Genomic DNA, 8,293 nt, shown 5'->3' with positions numbered 1-8,293 from the left:
AACACTGTTTGGAAGGAAGACCACCAAAGAAATCCAGGGTTGCTACGCAGAGGCAGGCAATGGCAAACCACAAGGGGTTGTCAGAAGTCCACTGCGACTTGATGCCAAAAAGAAGACCATTTCTAAGTTCATTTGTCTGACCTTTGAATGAAACCTATGGGAATCCCTTCCCCTGCAAGTCGGAATGAGTGAGTTTCGCTCCCTGACCCTAAATGGCCTGTGTTAGGCTTAAACTCATAATAGATTGAAAATGAGCTTAATGCCAAGTAAAGATGCTGTGGTTTTCCTGCATCTTAGGCTGAAATGGTCAGCCAGGTTTTCCTACATGGGAGGATAACATCCCAAGTATGTACTCAGAAGTAGGGTTGCTAAGTATTATTGAGAGCCAGTTTGGTCTGATCTGAGAGAGCCAGGTTTGATTCCCCACTCCTCCACTTGCACCTGCTGGATGACCTTGGGCAAGCCAATGTTCTCTCAGAGCTGTTTTCTCAAGAGCAGTCCTCAAAAGAGGTCTTTCAGCCCCACCTACCTCATAGGGTGTCTGTTGGGGGGAGGGGACAGGAAAGGAAGTTTGTAAGCTGCTCTGAGACTCCGAGCGAAGGGCGGGGTATAGATCCAATCTCTTCTTCTTCTTCTAACCCCCCAGGTGGGGCCTGGAGATCTCTCACTATTACAATTTATCTCCATCTCACCCAGATCAGTCCCCCTGGAGCAATGGCTGCTTTGGAAGGTGGACTCCATGGCATCCCCTCCCTAAGCCCCGCCCTCCCCAGGCTCCACCTCCCTCCCCAAATCTCCTGGTCTTTCCCTCAGGGTGTGGGAACTCTCCTCAGAAGTTAAGTCCCACTGAGCTCAATAGGGCTCACCTCCTAGGAAGCGTGCATGGGATTACAAAGGTTTCACAACAGACACCCTGTGAGGTAGGTGGGGCTGAGAGAACTCTTGACAGAAACTGCTCTTTTTCAAGAACAGCTGTGCCAGAGTTATGGCTTGCCCAAGGTCATCCAGCCAGGTGCAAGTGGAGGAGTGGGGAATCAAACCCGGTTCTCCCAGATTAGAGTCCGCGCACTTAACCACAACACCAAACTGGCTCCCAAGGTACATCTGACAATAGCACTACAGGTTCTACAATGCCAAGACCATGGCCACACAACCCGGAGAATCTACAGCAACTAATATTATTTTTTACTCAAAATACAAACAAAAGCAATTGATTCACTGGGGAACCCACAAAAGCCCCAATAAATGTATTTAATCATATGCTAGACTTGGCTTTTTCCAAGGGGGAGTACCTTACATTTCCATACATACCAGTTGCTTGTGGGCCTGATGGTATAAATCAACCGTTTCCAGCCTGGAGGCCCCTTTTAAATTCTGACATCAGGCAGAAGAAGAAGAAGAGATTGGATTTATACCCCGCCCTTCACTACCCAAAGGAGTCTCAGGCTTACAAACTCCTTCCCCTCCCCCTCCCCACAACAGACACCTTGTGAGGTAGGTGGGGCTGAGAGAGCTCTGGACAGAAACGGCTCTTTTTCAAGAACAGCTCTTATCAGAACTACAGCTTGCCCAAGGTCATCCAGTAGGTGCAAGTGGAGGAGTGGGGAATCAAACCCGGTTCTCCCAGATTAGAGGCTGGGCACTTAACCAGACACCGAACTGGCTTTCTGCCTTCAATGGGAAGCCACGCATGAGTCGGATTGGGGGCGACTGGGCGAATTATACCCGGAGGTCGCCACGTGTCCGGTCCGCACACACTCCTAGCCCGCTCCCCACCCCCGCCAACCTCCCGCTCCTCTTTCATCCCCGCGGCTATTGTTCGGTGAAACCGATTCTTATCATCCCAATGGGGTATTGTGTTTCGGCTCCTTCAAAAAGAGAGAGAGAGAGAGAGAATTAAAAAAACAAACGCGCTTCCTTTGAAGTTGAGCCGCGTCGTTCCACGTTCGCGTCCGAGGGACTGCAAAGAATCGAGACGACCCAGAGACCGGCCCGCTTGCATCTGACCTCGTGGCGGACGGAGGGGCCCAGCCAGATATCCTCTGGAGCACCCCCGCCCGCCAACTCCGAGTGACTTCATAATTGAATTAACACCCACCACTCTTTTTTTTTTTGCGCCCACGCGAGGCCTGCTAAACGAGGAGCAAAATAAGTCATTTGTTTGTATTCTCATTTGGAAACGGGGAGGGGTTCGAAGCCCGGCGAGCCAGAGATTGCTTCGCAAACATTATAGTTATTATGTCTGCAGTTGGGACTCTTGGTATACATTATTGATCGGCCGTCTTATTTCTCTCTCTCTCTCTCGCCCCCCCCCAATGGAGACGACGGTGCAGCCCTACAGCGAAGAGGGTGTCAGCACTTCTATTAGGATCTCCCCCCCCCCAAAAAAAAAGGTCTGCGTCTCCCAGGGAACGGAAATCGACGCCAGCTGAACCGAACACGTGTTAAAATGAAAGAAATGGGAGGGAGAGAAGGGGCAGAGAAGCAGCAAAACCGATTAAGTATCCGGTAGGGTTGGAGGGCTGAAGACCAACACGCCCCCCCCCCCAGTACACGCGCAACACGCCGCGTTGGGCTGGCCAAGGCGGTTTCGCAAGCGCAGCGGGGCAGGGAGGCTTTTCCACCCGGAGGTGTTGCATTGCATTCGGACGGGCAACCGCAAAGTTAAGGGTTAGCTGCTTCGGCCAGGCAGGTCGGCGTTGCCGGCAAAGGTGTAGACTTTCCAATTTGGGGTTCTCTCACTTCCCGGGGGGGGGGGGGGCGGGGGCTGGGCCAGAGGCATTGCTTTGCTAGGAGCAAGGGTGGCTCCCGGGGGAGACTGAGCACCTTCCTGAAAATTTCGGCGGCGGCTGACGCCCCGCCGCCCCCACGAAGATTACGCCTGTTGCCTGCATCGGGTCGGGAGGGGGGAGGGGGGAGTCAGCAGGGGAAAAAAACCCCGAGAACTGCCTCTTGAGGTCCTTCGAAAGGCCGTTCCGAGATGCGAAGGGAGCAACTTCCAGATTAGCGTGTCCAGTCTCCAGGTGGGGCCTGGAGATCTCCCGCTATTACACCTCCAGATGACCGAGACCAGCTCCCCGGGAGGAAATGGTTGTTTTGGAGGCTGGGCTCTATTGGCCCTGTACCCTGCCGAGGCCCCTCCCCGCCCCAAACCCCGTCCTCCCCGGGCTCCACCCCCAAATCCCCAGGAGTTTTCCAACTTGGATCTAGCAAAAAAAAAACAAACCCATTCCCCGCTGGTGGTCAGGGGGGACCCGGTAACCCTAGCAGGAAGCGGGTGGGGTGGGGTGGGGGGGTCGCGTTTCGACAGCCTTCGCCGCCCCGGAACGGAGAGCCGCCCGCAGAGCCTCCGAACCTGCCGGGAGGGAGGGCTTGTGCGAATCGCCCCCTTTGAAAGTTTTCGAAGTCGAGAGAGTCCGGCAGAACTTTGCCGTGCGCCTTTGGACCAGTGTGTCCCCTCTGCGCTGAGTTAGGGTGAGCGAGCTCACAGTTTTCTAGTCTCCGGCTCACAATTTTTTAAATCTTTGCTCAGGAAGGAGGACTCTAGAACAAGCTAATTGATTCAGTAGGCACCAGTGTTCCCTCTAAGCTGAGTTAGTGTGAGCTAGCTCACAGATTTTTAGCCTCCAGCTCACACATTTTTGTCTCAGCTCAGGAAGGAGGGCTCCAGAGCAAACTAATTTAGGCAGTAGCCAAATCGCTCACTCACAAATTTAATGCCAGTAGCTCACAAAGTAGAATTTTTGCTCACAAGATTCCACAGCTTAGAGGGAACATTGGTAGCCACACATCGCTCGCTCGAAACTTTAATGCCAGCAGCTCACAAAGTAGAATGTTTACTCTCAGGACTCCACAGCTTAGTTGGGTGTTGTTGTTGGGGGGGGGGGTTGGGGGGGTGTCACTACGCCCAGCCCACTGCAACCTCCGCGCCATCCGGGGCAGGCAAGAGCGACGCAAAAGTGTCCCGTTAAATCGCATCCCATCGTATGGCGTTGCACCACCGGTGGCTCCGATCCGGACTCTTTTCCACCGCGCCAGGCCGTCGGGAGCTCTCCAAGGCCACCACCGGGTCAGTTTCAATGGGGGGGGGGTGCCTCTCGGCTCTTAGCCGGTCGGACAGGATCCAGGCCGCTGGAGTCCAGGTTTGAGAAGACAAGAGTCACTGGAGAGGACCAGGATAATGCTAGGAGACGCTGGAGGCTGCAGGAAAAGGGGAAGACCCAACATAAAAGAACATAAGGGAAGCCACGTCGGATCAGGCCAATGGCCAATCCAGTCCAACACTCGGTGTCACCCAGTGGCCTAAACCCAGGGTATCATCAGGAGGTCCACCAGGGGGGCCAGAACTCCAGAAGCCCTCCCACTGTGGCCCCCCAAGCACCAAGGATATAGGGCATCATTGCCTCAGACAGACATAAGGACATAAGAGAAGCCATGCTGGATGAAGCCAATGGCTCATTCAGTCGAACACGCCGCATCACACAGTGGCCAGAACCAGTGTTCCCTCTAAGCTGAGTTAGTGTGAGCTAGCTCACAGTTTTTTAGCCTCCAGCTCACACATTTTTGTCTCAGCTCAGGAAGGATGGCTCCAGAGTAAACTAATTTATGCAGTCGCCAAATTGCTTGCTCACAACTTTGATGCCAGTAGCTCCCAAAGTAGAATTTTTGCTCACAAGATTCCACAGCTTAGAGGGAACGCTGGCCAGAACCCAGGGGTCACCAGGAGGTCCACCAGCGGGGCCAGAAGGCCATAAGCTCCCCCCCCCACTGTCCCTCCCCAAGCACCACCGTCCTCAGTTTGGAAGACCTGAGCGAGACTGCACCGTGGGGCGTTTGGGCGGTCATTAATTCCTACTTCATAGAGTCGCCAATTCAATTCTAAGCTGGTGAGTCTTGTGAGCAAACATTCTACTTTGTGAGCTCCTGGCGTTAAAGTTGTGAGCGGGCGATTTGGCTGCGGCATCAGTCAGTTTGCTCTGGTGCCCTCCTTCCCGAGCTAGAGACGAAAAAGTGTGAGCCGGAGGCTACAAAACTGTGAGCCAGCTCATGCTTACTCAGCTTAGAGGGAACATTGAAGCCGGTCATGTGAGACTGGAGTCTACTGGCGCATTGGTGCTCTCCAGTGTTGTCGTCCGTTCGTCCGTCCGTCCGTCCCCCCCAACAGCATCGTTGGCCGCAGCTTGGCCTTGGGGTGAGCGAAAGAAACCAGCCAGGGCCGTTGAGGAGAGCCCGTGCTAGATTTGCCCAGAGTGGTGTGATACTTCCCCCCCCCCTCCATTACCACCAAAGGTGACACAAGGAAGCGATTAAGAACATCCGAGAGGGGAGGCCCTGTTGGATCAGACCAGGCGGGTCCGTCTCTGTCCGCCTTTACACCCAGCCAGGGCCTTTCCCGGGTGTTACCTCCTAGCTGTGGAATCTGGAGGTTGACTGCTTCTGTTCGAGGAGGGCTTCTCGTGTCCTGGCCCCACTGGTGGACCTCCTGGTGGCACCTGGTGTTTTTGGCCCCTGTGTGACACAGAGTGTTGGACTGGATGGGCCACTGGCCTGATGCAACATTGGCCTCTCTTATGTTCTCCCTGTGGTCGTCATCATGCCTAGCAGCCGCTGATGGAGCCGTGGCGGGGCGCTGTAGCTCAGCGGTAGAACATCTGCTTGGCAAGCAGAAGGTCCCAGGTTCCATCTCCAGTGAAAGGGACTAGGCTGCAGGTGATGGGGAAAGATCCCAGTCCGAGGTCCTGGAGAGCCGGTGCCGGACTAGGATATCTTGTTCTAGAAGGTCCCAGGTTCGATCCCCCGGCACCTCCAGTTAGAAGGACCGAGGAGTAGGTGCTGTGAAATGAAAGACCTCCGCCTGAGACCCTGGAGAGCCGCTGCCAGTCTGAGTAGACGATCCTGACTTTGATGGACCAAATGTCTGATTCACGATAAGGCAGCAGCTTTATGTGTGGGGCTGGAACATCGTTTGGGATAAACCCCCTTTGAGAGATTTTGCCCTCGGAGGTTTCCAGATCAACCCCCCCACGTTGTTTAAGGCGGAGATACTATCGGGAATGAAACCGAAGAAGTCGTAGAGACGGCCCTTTTTGCCACGATGAAGCCTGGTAAGAAATTCTTCTTGCAACGCAGGAGGGCGGTACAGATCACCCTTGGCAAGAAAGTTCGCCTCGGACGGTGATTTGGTCGCCAGTACCGTCCTGCACAAGGAGCTGCGGTGGCTCAAGTGGTTAAGATGCTGAACTGCAGGCTGTGGAAGGTCAGTAGTTCAGCAGTTCGAGACCCGGGTGCCGCATGATGGAGTGAGCTTTCATCTTTAGTTCCAGCTCCTGCCAACCTAGCAGTTCGAAAGCAAGAAATTGCAAGTAGATAAATAGGTACCACTCCGGTGGGAAGGTAACAGCGTTCCCTGCGCCTTGGTGTTTAGTCATGCCGGCCACATGACCACGGAAACGTCTTCGGACAGCGCTGGCTCTTCGGCTTTGAAACGGAGATGAGCACCGCAACCCTAGAGTCGGATTCGACTGGCTTTCGAGCAAGGGAGACCTTTACCTTTACCGTCCTGCACACGTGCCATCTCTCCAATGGACCGCCCTGTCCTACACGTGGAAGTCAGGTCGCGTTCATCCCCCGTCGAGTAACGCCAGCCTGTATTCCGACCCCGCGCATGTTGACTCGGAACCAAACCCCTAAAACCCCCAGGGTTCGGGTCCGACCTTCCTGTTCGCTTAACCGCAGAATCCCCATTCTACCTTCCATAGCCAGTTTGTTTTGTAAGCCGCTTTGAGTCCCCCAATGGGAGAAAAGCGGGCTATATTTGTCTACGGAACCTTTTTTTTTTTTTTTTTAACAAAAAGGTTCGTGTACTCGGTGCCAAAACTAGGAAGCGTCCGATTTTCCTTTTAAAGGGCACGCTGCCATTTTTTTAAAGGGTGCCCCCCTCCCCCAATCCCACCCACCTTATTCCGAAGCACCCAACAGGCTGCAACATCAAAACAACACCGAGTGTGGAGCAGCCCTAGTAGACTGTTCGGGATTCCGGAATCGCGGCGAAATTCGTTTTGACTCCGGATTGGCCTTGGAGCCTTCGGTTTGGAAGGGGGGGGACTTGTTCCTAGAGGCCGCTTTCCCCCAATCTGCTTGTGGTTGGCTGTGCTCCGGGCACGGCTTGACGGACTTGAATTCGCAGTCATAACAGTCTGGCAGCAAGCCAGAGACGGGGCTGTTCCCATTGAGTTGCGTTCTGTCTGGACTGGATGCGCGTCGTGCTCCGATCCGCTTTCGTCGTCAGCTTCCCCCCCCCCCATCTTTCCTTAAAAAAAACAAACCCGCGATCCACATTTGGTCCCCGTGTCCCCCTCCCTAGAAACAAACCTCAACCCCGCCTTGAAAGTGGTGCCGACGGAGCCTTCCCCTTTCCCCTCTCCCCGCCTGGGCAAAAAAAGCCCGAACCGTTTTGCTTTCAATTAGAATAAACATCATTAGAGGAGCCGCCGTGCCTCGAATGGCAACGACCCCCCTTTGTATTTGTCCTCCTCTCTGTTGACTAGAGAGAGGGAGGGAGGGAGGGAGGCCTGCAGTGTATTTGTATAAACCGAGGGCGGGCCTGCTGATTCCACCACCACCGCCCCCGCCCCACATGGTTGCAAGTTCGAAACCCCCCGGCGGCATCATCAGGCCGCCACGTTCTTTATTCTGTGCGCCCAGATACAGGTCTATGTGCGAGAGGCAATCCGCACAGTTGACTCTGTGTGTGTGTAATGTTGCAGGCTGTGATTTATTTATTTATTGTGACGAATCTGTCGAATCCAGTGAAGGGGTTCCCTTCCCTCCCTCCCTCTCCCCCTTTCAAACCTACAACCCGGGGGGGTCAGGAGCAGTGTTCCCTCTAAGCTGAGTCAGTGTGAGCTAGCTCACAGTTCTTTAGCCTCTGGCTCACAGGTTTTTGTCTGAGCTCAGGAAGGAGGGCTCCAGAGCAAGCTAATTCTAATTCATGCAGCAGCCAAATCGCTCGCTTACAACTTGAATGCCAGGAGCTCACAAAGCAGAATTTTTTGCTCACAAGACTCCACAGCTTAGAGGGAACATTGGTCTTGGGCAGAAGTGACGTTTCAGACGGAGAGCCGAAAGCGCGTCGCCGTGGGCGCTGTGATACCCAGTGCGGACTGGGTCTCCGCAGAAACTCGCAGAAACTCTCGGACGACTTTCCCCTCCTGTCTTCTGGAGACACACACACCCCTCCGGCCCACAAACGTGACACCTTGTGTCCTAGTCTCCCCCCCCTACTTTTTCCACG

The sequence above is a fragment of the Gekko japonicus genome, unplaced genomic scaffold (assembly GCF_001447785.1).
Source record: "Gekko japonicus isolate JY-2015 unplaced genomic scaffold, Gekko_japonicus_V1.1 scaffold104, whole genome shotgun sequence".
Lineage (NCBI taxonomy): Eukaryota > Metazoa > Chordata > Lepidosauria > Squamata > Gekkonidae > Gekko > Gekko japonicus.
Note: the sequence above shows the minus strand (reverse complement) of the source record.